The following is an 18,664-nucleotide window of genomic DNA, read 5'->3' on the forward strand; positions in this document are numbered from 1 at the left end:
AAAATTACCTATAAAAGGAGAGGTCTACAGCAGTTTTAGTCTTAGAGCATATCCGAGGCACTAACGAATTGCAGTTAGTACAGATGAACTTAAGGAAATCTAATGGCTTAGTGAAAACTGGCTTCTGAGGTTGCCATAGAGAAGTGGAGAACACCAAGGCATGAAGCCACTAAAACCCCTCTAATGTGAGGAGATTAGGAATGGAAGTAAAGATAGTCTATAGGGTTGTTGTTCAGTTGCTAAATAGTGTCAAACTCTTTGCAGTCCCATGGGCTGCAGCACACCAGGCTTCCTTGTCCTTCCAAACCCAGAGTTTGTTCAAACTCAAGTCCATGGAGTATAGCGTAGATACAGTATAAATAGGGCACTGTTCTTGTTTCATCACCGTGAATCGGAAGCATTTGAGTACTTCCCTATGATCCTTTGGTTAAGAATCTGCCTGTCAATGCAGGGGACACAGGTTTGGTCCCTGGTCCTGGAAGATTGCTCATGCCACGGGGCGACTAATCCCATGCATCACAACTACTGAGCCCATGTGCCACAACTACTGAAGCCTGCGCACAGTAGACCTTGTGTCCTGCGACGAGAAGCCACCGCAATGAGAAGCCCATGCACTACAACCAGAGGGTAGCCCGCACTCGCTGCAACCGTAGAAGGCCAGCATGTAGCAATGAAGACCCAGCACAACCAAAAATAAATTAATTTTTTAAAAAAAGCTTTTGAAAGCTTGAACACTGGTGGGCAGGTGGAGTCTTTGTCCTTATGTAGAAGGCAGTAGTACCAGCGAGGACACTGATAAATAAAACAGAACCTAGGAAAAAGATTTGATCTTCTCTTCCAGGGCATTGGGAAGGACCCACTTCCCAAAGCCTCACTTTTCTAATTTTGGAGTCGTACAAAATCTATGGAACTGAGTCAATCCTCTTTCGCTGGAATTTAGGACAGAAGGAGAAAGAAAAATGAAGGAATTTTACCTTCAGTGCAGAAATAAGGAAAGTTTGGTTCATTTTGTTGAGAGATTAATTTCGGTTTCAGTGGGAAGAACTGAAGTTCATATTGCAAAATTGAGTAGCAGCACATTTTGAATACACCAAATAAAACCAATCTGGCAAACTTGGAAAGAATGCCAGCTGAGCATAATTTAAAATGAGGACTAGAAAAGGAGGTGATTATATTCTTTCATGTAGACACATTTATTTTCATTTCAATGACAATATTGTTTTCAGTGGGCTTCCCAGGTGGTGCTAGTGGTAAACAGTCCACCTGCCAATGCAGGAGACAGGAGAAATGCCGGTTCAATCCTTGAGTTGGGAAGATCCTCTGGAGTAGCGGGTGGCAACCCACTCCAGTATTCTCACCTGGAAAATACCATGGACAGAGGAGCCTGGCATGCCACAGTCCATGGGGCCGCAAACAGGCAGATGCAGCTGAGCACACTATTTTCAGTACTACACGTTCTGTTTGGTTCCTTGTGAAATCTGCTTTTATTTTCCTTCTGATTTCTATTATTTTGCCTCCTTAGTCAAGTTAAATATCTTTATCTTCTTTTTTAGGTCCTTCTACTATTTCAAGCTTTTGCGTTCCTAACTCTGTAACAGTTGCTGACTCTTACTCATAGTGATTTGTTTCCTCCTGTGGTGCTGTTCTTGCATGGGGTTGTTTGGTTTATGGGAGTCTCTTATGCCCCAAGTTGTGAAAGGGTCCCTTCAGAGCACTTATACATTTGTTTCTGCCAGCGTTCTTTGGCTCTTAAAGATCTGGGAACATTTGTAAATGATTGTTTCTCAGTTTGTGTTTCCTGAATTATACAGATATCGTAAATTCATGTCTGTTGCAGGTCTGTGGTTTTAATTTATCACAAGTAGCTTTTGTTTTATCCCCCTGTCCAAAGCTCCAAACAAAAAACAAACCTTCTTACCTCTTCCAGAGGCTAGTACGTGGAGCTTTTCCAATCACAATGACTGGCAGATCTTTAAGGCTGCAGGTTTCATATAAGGGCCTAGTTCCAGCTCCTCTGGCTCACTGAAGCTCAAGAGCTACTGCTTGTGCCTCGGAATGTAGCCACTGGCTCCTGAGGCCTATTGTTGTTTAGTCATTCAGTTGTGTCTGACCTTTGAGACCCCATAGATTGTACCCACCAGGCTCCTCTGACCATAGGATTTCCCAGGCAAGAATACTGGAGTGGATTGCCATTCCCTTCTCCAAGGGATCTTCCCAACCCAGGGATTGAACCCACACCTCCTGTGTTTCCTGCATTGGAAGATGATTTTTTACCACTGAGCCACAGGAGAGCCCCATGGGAAGCCCCCTGAGCCCTATAGCCAAGTATAAAGTAAATGTTGGAAGACTGCCTGTCTGCATGTTCTTTACATTTTCAGTTTGTTTCTGGCACTTTGAATTTTCTGGGTTTTGTTACTGTGCATGGTATATGGTTTATATAACAATAGTTACATTTTATCCAGTAGTTCTATGACTTTATGAAGAGAATTTCAGTCAGCCAGGTTAGAGAAGGCCCTTCCACTTACTTTTCATGAAGCACATCAGTGATCTTTGTTTTGCTCCTCGTGAACCTTGCTTTCAGATTTTTCAATTCAGCATTCAAATGAACTTTTCCTGAAAAACAGAGAAAGATGTCTGGTATCAGCTCTTAAGAAAATATTTTCATTTACTATTCATAAAATCCAGTCTCTTGGTACTTATTTCATATTTGTTCTTTCAGTGTTTCCTGTTCCCCTTGGCTTTTATCACTTCCACACTGGTTACCAGCCAAAGCTACTCATATTGCTCTCCTGTTTTGCCACAGCCCTTCCTTTATGGGGAGGATTATTCACTCCCCTTTCTCAAATATCGTTCTCATTTCATCTTTCTCCCTTTCACAGTGGTCCCTTACTACTTTTTACTTCAAGTCCACACCCATCTGCTTGACCTTCTTTCAGCTGGTTTCCTTTTATTACCAACTCAGTTCTTACTAGATGTCACTGTTAGATATTTTCCACAAGATCTGCCCCTTCAGTAATCAGCACTTTCTCTCTCTGTTACATTATTCAAATTCCTACTTAAATTTCTACCTCATCAATACTTATTAGCCACCAGTCTCTGCTCTCTCTATATCAGAAATACGACATCTCTTTACTCTGTATAAACTCTTGGTGAAAATTGCCTGTAGAATTAATTCTAACCTCTTTAAGATGGCATGCCTGGCCTTTTGTAATTTATTCTCCATCTGCTTTCCTAAGACTCATGTCCTGCAGCTTCTTCCTTATATTACCTTGTCATTTGTTGTTCACTACTATAAACCAAGCACCAACCAATGACAAAAAAAAAATGACAACTTTTAAAATGAATAGATGAATTCAATAGGCATTTGTCGAATGCCTACCTTATTCTAAGAATCTACTATGTTCTGGAATACAAGATGAATAAGATGTGGGCCTGTCCCCAAGGAATCTATAGATGAATAGAGATGACATGCATAAAGAAATTAACCAGAGGAAGAGTGAAAGGCATTATAAATGATAGATTGCACAAGCAAGGACATGGAAGATAAACACAGTGTAAGAGGCAAGAGTAGCAAGATTTAGTGTAGGATAAGCCAGATTATGGAACATTTTATGTGCCATCTTGAAAAATTTGTTGTCAATTTTGAAATATTGATGTTCTCGTCTATGTCTTTACGTCTTTGCACATGCTGAACTTATCCCCTCTCCATGTCTACTCCCATGTGTATTTCTACTTATATTTGAAACCCTGAATTTGATCCATTTCTGGGAGAATTATTTGCAGATTCTTATGTAATCCCTTAACCCTCTATCTAGACTTTACTTCTAACCTATATTCCTACTGTGACATACCTTCTGACATTCCTCAGTACCTAGCATAATATTGGTTGAATATGAATAAATTTAGGAGATTCATTTGCTGCTTTCTGATTAAAGTAAAGGAAAAGAATAGATTTAAAAAGTCAAAGGACTTGGGAAATATTGAAATATACAACATAATCCATAAATGATTCAACATTATAAGATTCAGCAAGTTAGTGGTGATGATTATTTCATTGATCTGACATTGAAAATTTTTTTACACCAGCTAGCAGTGTTCTATTTGTGTAATGCCACCAGCAACCACCTATTTCAAATGCTAAAAGAAGATGTTGCTTAAGTGCTGCACTCACTATGCCAGCAAATTTGGAAAACTCAGCAGTGGCCACAGGACTGGAAAAAGTCAGTTTTCATTCCAATCCCTAAGAAGGGTAACACCAAAGAATGTTCAGATTACCCCACAATTGCATTCATTTCACATGCTAGGAAGGCGATTCTCAAAATCCTTTAAGATAGGCCTCAATAGTACGTGAACTGAGAACTTCCACATGTAGAAGTTGGATTTAGAAATAGCAGAGGAACCAGAGATCAAATTGCCAAAATCCATTGGATCATAGAAAAAGCAAGAGAATTCCAGAAAAACATCGATTTCTGCTAAAGCCTTTGTGTGGATCACAACAAACTGTGGAAAAGTCTTAAAGAGATGAGAATACCAGACCACCTTACCTGCTTCCTGAGAAACCTGTATTCAGGTCAAGAAGCAAGAGTTAGAACTGGACATGGAACAATGGACTGGTTCAAAATTGGGAAAGGTATATGACAAGGCTGTATATTGTCACTCTATTTATTTAGCTTATATGCAGAGTACATTATGCGAAATGCCAGGCGGGATGAATCCCAAGCTGGAATCAAGATTGCTTGGAGAAATATCAATAACCTCAAATATGCAGATGACACCTCCCTAATAGCAGAAAGTGAAGAACTAAAGAACCTCTTGATGAAAGTGAAAGAGGAAAGTGAAAAAGCTGGCTTAAAACTCAACATTCAGAAAACTAAGATCCTGGCATCTGGCCCCATTACTTCATGGCAAATAGATGGGGAAAAAATGGAAACAGTGCCAGATTTTATTTTCCTGGGCTCCAAAATCATTGCAGGTGGTGACTGTAGCCATGAAATTAAAAGACACTTGCTCCTTGGAAGAAAAGGTATCACAAACCTAGACGGTATTATAAAGCAAAGATATCACTTTGCCTACAAACGTCTGTACAGTCAAAGCTATAGTTTTTCCAGTAGTCATGTACAGATGTAAGAGTTAGACCATAACGAAGAATGAGTACCAAAGAATTGATGCTTTCAAACTATGGTGATGGAGAAGACTCTTGAGAGTCGCTTGAACAGCTTGGAAATCAAACCAGTCAATCGTAAAGGAAAACAACCCTGGATATTCATTGGAAGGACTAATGCTGAGCTCCAGTACTTTGGCCACCTGGTTCGAAGAGCAGACTCATTGGGAAAGACCCTGATGCTGGGAAAGATTGAGGGCAGGAGGAGAAGGCGATGATAGAGGATGAGATGATTGGATGGCATCACCGATTCAATGGACATGAGTTTGAGCAACCTCTAGGAGGTAGTGAAGATAAAGAAGTTTGAGCAACCTCCGGGAGGTAGTGAAGATAGAAAAGCCTGGTGTGCTGCAGTTCATGGGGTCACAAAGAGTTGGATACGACTGAGCAACTGAACAACAACTACAACCAGTGGCCACTGTGATATTCATAACGAATCTGCCATGGAATGAGCATCAACAGCTGCTGGCTTCTCAGAGCTCTCAGCCATATACTTTTCCCTGTCCTTGCTCTTTTGACCTGTAAAATAAAAACAAGCTTCTACTAATGCTGGAATAGCTGGAGTTTCAGGTTGAAAGGATACAGTTCAGGTATAACCACATCCCTAGCTTCTTCTTTTTTTTTTTTTTTTTTCATTTGTTTTTATTAGTTGGAGGCTAATTACTTCACAACATTGCAGTGGGTTTTGTCATACATTGACATGAATCAGCCATGGAGTTACATGTATTCCCCTAACCCTAGCTTCTGTCCAGGTATTATCATACCCTTCCTTCCCACTCCTTTACTGGACAAGGAAGACCATGTCACCAAGTCTTTTCTGCCATTTCAACATCTCCTCTCCCAATCTGTGGGTAGTTACTTGAAAAAAAATCCTAGTATACTTTTGTTATGTTACTTCATGTTATTCAACAATTCCATATAATTATTGTCTCTGTTTCATAGACAAAGAAGGTGGATCATAGAACTAAAGATTAGAGTAGCACTGGGCCTAAAGTCCATCCAGTTATTCAGCAAATGCTTGAGCGCTCACAATGTCAGTGAGCAGCACAGCAAGAATTTCTGCCTTACGGAGCTTAAACCGTGGTGGATATCAGTTCTTATTTTATTGATTGTAAAGCGTAACTTTTTACAACACTCTCATTCTGCCTTAGTAGTAGCTATCAGTCTCAACACCTCAAATAATTGTCCTTTCCACGTGACTACTGAAGCCCTCAAGTCATAGAAACCCCAGCTGGCCTATTTCACCAGATGCTTGGGCATTCTCAGTCAGGCCTGGACATTCTCCGTCATGCTTGGATTTATAGTGGGTACTCGGGCTTAGGTCAAGAACAAAAGCTGAAGCATTTTAAACACTGCTCACAGGGAATGAATTCTTAGGGAAGTAGCAATGTTCCACTAGGAGTAAATGCTGTAACAGGCTAAAGGATGGACTTGTAAATATTCATAAAAAGTAGATCGGATTTAGTATAGATAGAAGTCTTGAGCAGGTGCAATAGGAAGAACTGCTCCTGTTAGGGCTGGTTGGTGGGATCTTCTTTTTGTATGGAGAAATGTTGCCAGCAATTCTTCTTGGGAGACTAATTTAGAATAATTTTTATTTTGTATATTTTTTATTAGTTAATGAGATCTAGGAGTGTAATAACCTGGTGAGAATTTGTCTGCAAATGGCAATCAAATTAGTCTTATTCATGAACTCATAAATAAGCTATAATTCGGCATTTTATGTCTAGGGGAATTAAAATGGGGGTCATGCTGTTTAAGAGGATAAGGGAATTTAACTATACACTGGGGAATTTAGAGCAGATTTATGATGAAGATATTTCCTAACTGGAAGCTTAATTGTGATTTAAATTACAGGTCAAGCTGTGCAATGTGTTTTCTTTTTAGGGGAAAATCTTTGGGGAGATAAGGTGTGCTTGTTTAAAGAAGAAGCAGAAAGTAAATGAAAAGGCAGATTGCATTTTCTGTTTTTCTCTTAAAATTTCAAGCTGCTGTAAGTTGAATCATTCCTGAGTTCCTGATGATGGCTGTTGCGAAGTTTTCGTTTTACTTTCTTTGTGTTAGTCTTGCCCTCTATTCCAGAGCAGTTATTTTACTTGACAGTAACAAAAAGATGTAGCCAGCATATCTGCCAGCAAACAAAAATGGAAACCAGAGATAAGGTATTCTCAACTCTTATAGAATTGTGACATCCTATCATTTTAGGCTGACTCATAAAATCAGCAGCTTCTGCAAATAGAAGGGCCCTTGAAGAATTACAACCACATATTTTTCAAATGGGGAAATTAAGGCTTCTAATGATTTTCTTAAATTTACTCTTTATCTCAAATAAGTCTATTGAGGAAATAAAATATATGTATGAATGACTTCAAAATATAAAGAAATTGCTTTCTGGTGAAATAAAAATTCAAACAGATTATCAGAGGTTGGCTATGTAGTGGAGATCTTTACTTGGAAAATAACAGACTCTTACAGCCCAGACCTTTATTCTCTGACATTTCCCTCTCCTCCAAGAAATACTTCAGTAAGTAACAGAACAACCACCATGCGGATTCAGTTGTGGACGGGGATGGAGTCTGGGGTGGGCAATGGCGACAGAAAGCCTGAGAGGGAATGGGAATGATCTGTTCTCCTTTTAAGGCTCTGAAAGAAGGCCAAGTCAAGAATGGAATATTTAAACAATCCTTGACTAGAATGTTAAGAATAATACTAGAGAAACGATACAACGTGGTGAAAAGAGAGAAGATTCTAGCTTACAAGACACAGCGTGGGTCAAGAAGGTCCTCTTGAGACTCACAGGTGCAATGTCCTCTATGCCAGAAAAAACACCTGGCACTAGAGTGGAGTGTCCCATCGGAATTCCTCCTCTTATTCCCCCTGCCCCACCATCTTCCACCTTAGTTTCTCCATGCCTTGTTTGGGAAACAACCTCAGTCATTCACTTAAAGGACCTATTCCTCATACGAGGCAAATATGTAACACAGGATTGGTGCAGGTGCCCAGGGAGTCCACAAAAAGAAAAAAATCATGGCTGGGAACACAGTCAAGAGGTACATCCTTGGAGGATTTTCCTAGATAGACTTTGAGCTGAATCCTTAAAGAAAAATATGCCTTTGACAGGTGGAGATAGGGAATCAGCAGTCCAAGTGTAGAAGATTACTTGGCACAGCCTTCCAATAAGTTTACTAGAAATTTGTACTCCTCTTATAATGGGTGCTGAACCACACCACGCAGAATCCCCCTGTGGGACCAAGGCATGAGATCCTGAAGTTCCCAGGAGACCTGGTTGCAGATGGCTCACAGCTGAGCCTCTTCCCTGGCATGGCTCTCCACGGAGGAAGCTGCCCGGCTGAAGTTAATCTTCCATTCGCTGTTAGGCCATACCCAGTGACTGGTTCGTGCAGGGACACGAAAGCCCCTTTGCTTCAACCAGGATAACTATAAAGGGCCATCTCAACAGCTTCTCAGGCCACCAGCTGAAGCCTTGTGACTGCACCATGGTGTGGCTTCTCCCTCTGGCCAATTCTGTTTTCTGCACTAGGGCACCGTGTTCTGGACAGCGGTCCCAAATAAACTTTCTGCACACAGATCTCTGTTTCAATCTACTCTTTGGGGAACCCACCTAAGATAATACTAGATAAAATTTGAAATACTATAGGCTATTTTAGGGGAATTCCCTGGTGACTCAGAAGGTAAAGAATCTGCCTGCAATGTAGGAGACCTGGATTCAATCCCCGGGTCAGGAAGATACTCTGGAGAAGGGAATGGCTACCCAGTCCAGTATTCTTGCCTGGAGAATCCCATGGACAGAGGAGCCTGGTGGGCTATAGTCCATGGGATTGCAAAGAGTTGGACATGACTGAGCAATTAACACACACACACAGACACGTACCAGCTATTTTAACAGAGTCTAATATAGAGCTCGGAAAGCCTAAAGTGTACATATGATTCCGTCATTAGAAGTGCTGATTCATGGTCTCTATGGTAACAAGTTGACATCTCAAGTTAAGTGCTGAATTACTAAACCAATTTATATTCCACTGACAACTGGAAAGGAGAGAAATCATACCTGAGCTATGGTCCTTCTGTTCTCAGATTCTGCCAAACCCATCAATAGGTTCTGGTCACCCAGTATTAAGGGCTCTATCAGAAAGGCTATATCAGGAAGTTATGCTGTAGGAAAAAAGAAAAAAATTACCAAGTGCCTTAAAAGCAACAATGGTTTATTTCTTGTTCGTGCTATATATCCATTGCAGAGGCAGGAGACATTTCTGCTTTTCATAGTCAGTAAGGAAGCAGCCATGACCTAGAATCCTGTGGATTACTGCTAGAGGGAACAAGAGCTCTGGAAGGGACAAGAACCAGAATTTAAAATGCTTCATCAAAAGTGACACACATCACCTATACTCACAATTCATCACAACTATTTATTACAATGCCTTCAGGCTATGCGTGCCAAGTCACTTCAGTCGTGTCTTACTCTTTGAGACCCTATGGACCATATAGCCCTCCAGGCTCTTCTGACCATGGGATTTTTCAGGTAAGAACACTGGAGTGGGTTGCCACAAGGGGCTCAGGAAATGCAATCTCAAAATGTGCCTGGAAAGGCACAGAGTCAGAGGGGAGAACTGGACTTTTTGGCAGGGCTTCCCAGGTGGTGCTAGTGGCAAAGAACCCATCTGCCAAAACAGAAGATTTAAGATACCTGTGTTTGATCCCTGGGTTAGAAAGATCCCTTGAAGAAGGAAATGACAACCCACTCCAGTATTCTTGCCTGGATAATCCCATGGACAGAGGAGCCTGGTGGGTTACAGTCCACAGGGTCGCAATGAGTCGAACACAACTGAAGTGACTTCACTAATGACTAATGGAAGATCTTGGAGTCCAGAAACTCAAAAAGGAAAAGAAATAGGTTAAACAGGTAGTTGAATTTTCACTTAAAAAGAATCTTAGTAGTAAGTAACCATTGATCCTTTATTATCTTTCAAATTATATTTGTGCTATTGTTTTTATTTTATGTATTCTGAAAATATGTACTAAGTATCTTCTAGTATTTGTAAAGTGCTGCGATGGTTACTCTTAGGGCAAAAACTCTGGATTTGTTTCTTTAAAGACACATATTTAGTTGGAGATATAGGGCTTCCATGATAGCTCAGTTGGTAAAGAATCTGCCTGCAATTCAGGAGACCCCGGTTTCAATTCCTGGGTCAGGAAGATCTGCTGGAGAAGGGACAAGCTACCCACTTCAGTATTCTTGGGCTTTCCTGTGGCTTAGCTGGTAAAGAATCTTCTTGCAATGCCAGAGATATGGGTTTGATCCCTGAGTTGGGAAGATCCCCTGTAGAGGGGAAAAGCTACCCATTCCAGTATTCTGGCCTGGAGAATTCCATGGACTGTATAGCCCATGGGGTCGCAAAGAGTCAGACACAACTGAGCGACTTTCACTGTATAGGAATTCAAAGTATACAGAAGAAGAGAATTAAGAGATAATGTCAGGGATGGGGGTTGAGGGGGTATGAAAGGGTGGGCAGTGTTTAGTGGGTGTAAAGGTAGGAATTGTTAAGTACTGAGTTTCTGTGCTTAAAGCTAGAATAGACAAAACTGTGCCTTCTGCAAGTATATTTGAAAATACCCTGCTGATCTGGGCTATAAGAAAGGGACAGGTAAGCAAAAGTATATGTTACATTATTGCTTTTAAGTACACTTCTTATTTCTGTTTCCCCCTCCCAGTTCAGGCCCTTTAATTTACATTTAAAAATTTCCATATTTCTGTGGTTAGGATAAATGACTGTGAACTCAAAGGTGATATTGTTGCTCCTTGAAATTAGGATCCCTGCTTTTTTGGTGCTCTGTACACTCCCTTCTAAGTTAATGATGATTTATGGTGATAATTATAACATATTGCTCCTCTAACGCCTCTTTTAGCTTATAAAGCAAGTTCACATAACTATTAAAGTTATTTCCATAATATGCTCAAGAGTTAGGTTCAGGGAGTTTTAGTAAAATTACTCCCATACCATAGACAGAGGGATTGAGGCTGAAAGAATTAAAATAATTTTATCATGAGAGCAATAATTTGTAGCTATGAACAAACCACCCTAAAACAGTGGTTTAAAATAATAGTGCTCATTTCTTTGCTCACCTGAGGGGTGGTACTTGGGGTCTCTCAACAGTTGCAATCAGGTGATGGATGGGGCTGAGGTCACCTCTGAGGTTTAATTCATGTTTGATGCCTGGGCTGGGAAGTCTCCAACATCCAGTATGAGAGCAGATTGGGCTTCTTCAGGCATAGCTCTCTCCATGGTCTCCCTCTCCACACTGGGTGCGGGCCACCCTGGGAAGGGGTGTGAACTGGGGACACGTGGTTCTCTGCAGCTGAAGCCATCTCTGAAGATGATGGCAGCCATGGACTGCCTGCCAACAGGACTCCCAGCAGCTGAGGCAACACAATCTTCATTGAAGGAAGATGACCTCACTTTTGTTCCAAATCCAGTACCCTGCCATTCGCATTGTCTCCACTGATTTAACAGCACTAGTCTGTTGACATTAATACATGTTAATTGTGAATTATACAGTGAAAATAAGTAATCACATTGGGACACTTCATTAAATAATTATATAGCACTCTGTGTATTTCTATTATGGGAACATGATATTCCTCACTAATATGTAAGTTTCAATGAGCTCACATCCACATGAACACCCAAATCTTACTTGCTTCGAGCTCCCACCCACTCCTCCAACAACTCTAGCTCCTTTATTTATTTATTTAGCTCCTTTATTCTTACAGTTCAGTTCAGTCACTCAGTTGTGTCTGACTCTTTGCGACCCCATGCATCGCAGCACGCTAGGCCTCCCTGCCCATCACCAACTCCCGGAGTTTACTCAAACTCATGTCCATCGAGTTGGTGATGCCATCCAGTGATGGTGATACCATCCAGTCGGTGATGAGATTACAGCCATCTCATCCTCTGTTGTCCCCTTCTCCTCCTGCCCCCAATCCCTCCCAGCATCAGGGTCTTTTCCAATGAGTCAACTCTTTGCATGAGATGGCCAAAGTATTGGAGTTTCAGCTTCAGCATCAGTCCTTCCAATGAACACCCAGGACTGATCTCCTTTAGGATGGACTGGTTGGATCTCCTTGCAGTCCAAGGGACTCTCAAGAGTCTTCTCCAACACCACAGTTCAAAAGCATCAATTCTTCGGCACTCAGCTTTGTTCACAGTCCAACTCTCACATCCATACATGACCACTGGAAAAACCATAGCCTTGACTAGATGGACCTTTGTTGGCAAAGTAATGTCTTTGCTTTTTAATATGCTATCTAGGTTGATCATAACTTTCCTTCCAAGGAGTAAGCGTCTTTTAATTTCATGGCTGCAATCACCATCTGCAGTGATTTTGGAGCCCCCCAAAATAAAGTCTGACACTGCTTCTACTGTTTCCCCATCTATTTCCCATGAAGTGATGGGACCAGATGCCATGATCTTAGTTTTCTGAATGTTGAGCTTTAAGCCAACTTTTTCACTCTCCTCTGTAGTAACCATCCTCAAACATATGTGGGAACACCCAAGAGATGGGGACATGTGGATTATGAACCAGTTGAGGCAGCCAATTGCTGTCAGCCTACATGTAATGTTCGAGGCTACACTATCAATGCTCCTATACTTAATTCCATGCTTGTTGCAGTGGAAATTCACGGCTGGAAACCAAGTTCCAGACGCCTATATTCCACCACTTGATCAACATTTCCATTAATATCAAGGCAGCATCTCAAATTTTACTTGTTCAAAACCAAACACTTGGTTTTTCTCACTAAAAAAATTTTTAAATGACTACATTTCAGTAAATGGCTTAACCATTCTCCAAAACGTAGAAGTCATTCTTGATTCCTTTCTTTGTTAGCCATCCTGGATACAAATACCTAAAATTACTTATTTACTCATCTACTTGTTTATTTCCTATCTCCTCCTTCTAAAATTTCAGTTCTATGAAATCAGAAAATCCATGTTTTGTCCTATAGTGTGTGGCCAGCACTTACAAACACTTAGGAATCTGACTTAACATAGAGGTAAGGCACTAGGCAAATATATGATGGATGAATCTGTAAAGAAATTTAATGAGTCAATTAATTTCTGTTAACTGCTTCAGGATCCCCCCACCACCAGCCTTAAAAATTCTACAGAAATGCTGCTCCAAGATGACACATCTCTGCTCTAAGCAGAGATAACGTCTCACCGGCCTTAGAATCAGACCATTTTTTTACCACCACTATTTATTGAAAACTAGCCACTCTGAAGATTTGCTGATGTCACAGCCAAGGTTGCTAGTGTAATAGGGATTTCCTAGCTGCTGCTCCAAAACTGTTCTGCACTTATTTTAACGGCACTGTGTCCAGGGATCTATGCTGGCATGAGCCAGTATTACTGCTGCCGATATGCAAGTACCTCTGCACTTGTGAAGTATGTTATGTTCAGTTGTAAAAAGAAGTGTTCCACAGCAGAGTTATTTGGGTCCCAAATCATTACTGAGTCTAGTGAAACAGACCTTTCAATTGACACAGAGCCCTTTTTATTCTCTCTGGATATATACACAATCCTAGCTTGGGTTAGAATGGATACAAATAAAAACTTAACTCTGAAAGGGAACCATTTCGTTTCAGACCAATTCCTTCCACTCTTAAAAACAATTCTCTTGCTGAAATGCTATTGTCCCTTACCATAGTCTGGCTTCAGTTTAGCAGAGTCCATCCTTCTTTCCTTCCTTCTCTCTCTATCTCTTTCCTTAACAAATAGTCACAGAACACCTAATCTGCTATGTACTGAGGAAAGAAAGATGAATTCATCTATAATTTCTATAATTCAAGGTATAGACACATGCTTGGAAAGTGCAAAAAAAAAAAAAAAAAAAGGCTTCCAGTTTATGACAAATATATGTTCGAGCTAAAATGGGTCACAAAGATAGGAGAGGTCAATTATTAGTGAGGAATTAATGAATTCTTAATTCAAGAGGAGAAACAAATTGTGTCTGGTGACAGGGTTAGGGCTTTTTCCCTTCAGGGTGTTAATGAAGTGTTGGAAGTGAAAGGAGAAAAGCAGGTACAGGCAGTGGAAGCAAAACACTGTTGGGTGGCTTCCCTTGTGACATACTATAATGTGTTAAGTCAGCCTAAGTTGGACACCCAAAGATTTGGCTTTGTCATCAATTAAAAGAGTGTGACATGTGGATGTCTGCTTGATCGTGTCCAACTTTTCACGAACCCATGGACTGTTGCCCGCCAGGCTCCATGGTTTCAGTTCAGTTCAGTTCAGTTCAGTCGCTCAGTCGTGTCCGACTCTTTGCGACCCCATGAATCGCAGCACACCAGGCCTCCCTGTCCATCACCAACTCCCGGAGCTTATTCAAACTCATGTCCATCGAGTCGGTGATGCCATCCAGCCATCTCATCCTCTGTCGTCCCCTTCTCCTCCTGCCCCCAATCCCTCCCAGCATCAGGGTCTTTTCCAATGGGTCAGCTCTTCGCATGAGGTGGCCAAAGTATTGGAGTTTCAGCTTCAGCATCAGTCCTTCCAATGAACACCCAGGGATGGTTTAGATATAAGCAATTCATACATGGAGAAGGCATCCCTTTATTTCTCTTTCATAAATGTTTCTGATGGATACTTAGATTGGAGGAACAGATATTGATAGAATTTTATCATTCTTAGAAAAAGTATGATAGTGGTTTTGCCACTTGCTAGCAGTGTGACACTGGGAAAGTAACCCATTTATGTTTAATTTTTCACCTTTGTCTTATCTGTAAGTCAGTAGTGCTGAACCAACTTTTGAGGATTCCCCCCCCACTATGAAATCCTGTGGCTGTAAGACTCAAAAGGGGATAGAATATAAGATGCAGAGGACCTATATAACATTGAGTCTAAAGCTCATATTTACACAATATTATTTCTAGAAACTCATTACAAAAGTCAGTTTTGTCTAGCAAATGCCAGTAAAGTCTCAGAGGAAAAACAACATAAATTAAAGGGAGTCATTTTGGAAGAATGATATAAGAGAGGCAACACTTTTCTAAGCAGAAGCAGTGTGTTCCAGTCTATGGTTTGCTAGTTTCTGGCTGTGCTGGAAAAAATACTTTCCTTTCCCGATTCCCAGTTGTTTCTCTTGGAATAAATGAGGCTACTGGGAATTGAAGAGGTTAACATATAATTATATCAATATAATGATATAGCATTGAAATATATCATTATAATATCAAACAAACTTGATGCTCCCTGGAAAATCAAAATCAGAACAGGAGGCAAAACTATCAGTATTCATGTGGATGTGAGCTCTCTACTATAATTAGTTAAGCATTCCTACCTTTCCACTTCCAACTTCTCCTAGAAAGCCTCCTTTCTAGGTAATGGAGGGAGGAAGACAAAATTTGGAGGCTTTTGGTGTATAACACAACACATACCAAAGGTGTCTCATTCCAAAGACAAGATTAGCTTCTCAATATATAGCCTTCCTAGGAGAATTTGGGAGTGGAGAGGTAAGAATTCTTAACTACTGATTCCCAGACTATAAAATACCAAGAACCATGCCCTGTGAGATCTGTATGCTTATATGCAGAGGATTCATCTGGATATAGTCCACCTTTAACAAATCATATGTACTTTTTATATGGGAAGAGAGAGAGGTCCCATACTTAACATTCTTGATTTCTTCCTCTCCCAAAATAAGCACCTTCCTTGCTTTGATCCATGGTGCAGGAACTGGTAGGTTTAATCAGGATTCATGATCTTGATGAAGAATCTGGCAGTTACCATGTTGAGTAGGACACTGAGATCTGAGTCAAGAGACACATTGCAGATGTCATTATATGATACCAAGAAAACACATAACTTATTACTGAAAGAAAAATTTGGAGAAAGGGAACTCTCAACAATGGCAAATGAATTGTGAACTGGTAATATCTAAGAAGAATATTCCCTACAATTCAGCACTGTTTTTTGTTTGTTTGTTTGTTTGTTTTTAGCAGAGAAACTCTTCCATGTATGCAAAGGGAGATATGTCCTAGACTTTCTGGCAGAATTGTTTGAAAGGGGAAAATAAGAAACAATTGCAGTATCCATCCACAGGAGAATAAATAGTGTCAATAGTCATAAAACAGAATGTTACAAAAATAATGCGTCAAAATAAACAAACCAGAGCAACACATATATCAGTATGGATAAAGATCACAAAGCAATTTGAAAAATAATACCTATAACATGATAGATAGCTCAAAATTCTGCAAAATTATAGTATATAGTTTATAGATAAATACAAATAGGAATGTTAGAAAATCTAACTATAAATAAACACATTGCGTTATTGAGAGTAGATTATTTGTGGGAAGAAAAGAAGGTAATGGAAAAATGAAAGATTTTATAGAGAAAACCCCAAAGCAAATATGAAATACTGTGAGAACATGATAAAGCTAGGTGCTGGGCACATGATTTTTATATTATTCTACATTGTTGTCTGTGTTTCTTGAACCACTTCATAACTTTGAAACAATACTTTTAAAAGCTTAAATATTATATATGGCACATTCAAACTTAAGCATTTTTGTTATATGTATGAAAATTGCTTTTGACGCTATAAAAGATAAAAAGCCAATCAAAAACGTTAGAAATACTGAAGTGCCTGCTCAGAGTTCTGTATAAATATATAAATCTGTACCAGAAGATTAATTAGAGAAATTTCGTTATCATAGCAAATTACATTTTCTTATTGAATGAGAGAAATTTTATTGATTTTCATATGATTCAAATCCCAACCCTGAATTTTACTACATATATAAATGTAAATATTCAGTTTTATCTTGGAAATGCTGTTTTTTTTTTTTTCAGATTATTGTTTCAAAGCTCTCTGACAAGATAAGGTGGCTTCTATTTATAAAACTGTAAGTATAATAACATCAGCATATCTGTTTGGCTACTAAACATGATGTGTGCTGTATTTCAGCAAGTAAAACTCACGAGAATGCATTCTCACCATGTCTATCTAAGACACGTTGAGGCAGTGAAGTTCGAAGGTGTTATGTTCCTGCAGATTTCTCTTATGGTAAAAATCCTTGAAGCATGAGAAGTGTGTAGCCATACTGATTTTCTCCCAGCATGTGATGCAGAATTTGTATACTCTATTTTGATCCCATAAAAGAAAATCTATTGCCAAAAGTAATAGTCCTGAACAAATTCTATATTGAAAATGATCAAACACTTCCTTTCAAAATTCCCACTTCTTATACGGCATGAAAATATAAATTAGGAAATAGAAGTTTGAAGGAAAATGGTTAAAGTTGTCATGACTTTTAGTATCAATTTTTATTTTGCTATACATCTTATATAATTTGAGTTAAATATAATTTTGAGGCAATAATGTATCTATTTAATTGCATTTTTATTAAAATATTAAATAATTATTTTCCAGAAAGTCTTCTAGATTACATGTTTCTATAATCCATTCATTTGGTATTTCTTGTGGACTGACTATGTGCAGGATTTGTCAGGCTGAGATGTGTAAAGAACATGTAACTTAACATGTATTGAATATAAATATATATTTAAAGCAATTGCTAAGGATTTTAATCAAATATGTTATGAGCTCTGAAATGTAGGTATTCCCATTATGCTGATTTTGGCAGTTCCTCCCTTCAAGAGGTGGACTCTATTTCCCATCATTTGAATCTGAACTTCTATTATGATTAGTTCTTGGCCAAGAGACTATGATAGAAGTGAATGTCATTTCTGAGCTTAGGCTCAAAGATACTCACTTGCTCTCTCTAGGCACTGTCTCTGCCATATGAGAAAGCTCAGTCTACCTTAATGGAGGATGAGAAATTATGTGGGAAGAGTCTAGTTATCCTAACTGAGACTTCCCTACATCATCTATTGCCTGCCAACTAACAAATACATGAAAGAACCCAGCCAACACCAGTAAAGCTGCCTTCTTGATACAAGTCTCATTAAAGATACATAAATAAGTGGAGCCAAGACCAGAAGAACCATGTAGCTCACTCATAGACTAAAAAGCAAGAAGAAATCCTTATTAAGACACCAAGTTTTGGGGTTATTTGTCGCATAGCAGTAGGTGGTGCTAGTGGTAAAGAACCTGCTTGTCAATGCAGGAGACATAAGAGATGCAGGTTCTATCCCTGGGTGGGGATGATCCCCTGGAGTAGGAAATGGCAGCCCACTCCAGTATTCTTGCCTGGAAAATTCCATGGACCCCATGGTGGGCTACAGCCCAAGGGGTCACCAAGAGTCTGACACAACTGAATCACTTAGCTTGCAGTAGGTAATTAGCACTCTGATCTTTAGAAACGTGACATAATTTAGACTAGGGAAGAGTACTGAATCACATCTGTACAATTTCAAAGACCATATTCTCTCCATACTCTGTATGGAATAAAAAAACTGAAGTAGAAGAGAATAGAACAAAGTCATATAGCTATTCCAAAGAGGTAGAAGTTACTTTGAC

The sequence above is a fragment of the Dama dama genome, chromosome 16 (genome assembly GCF_033118175.1).
Source record: "Dama dama isolate Ldn47 chromosome 16, ASM3311817v1, whole genome shotgun sequence".
Lineage (NCBI taxonomy): Eukaryota > Metazoa > Chordata > Mammalia > Artiodactyla > Cervidae > Dama > Dama dama.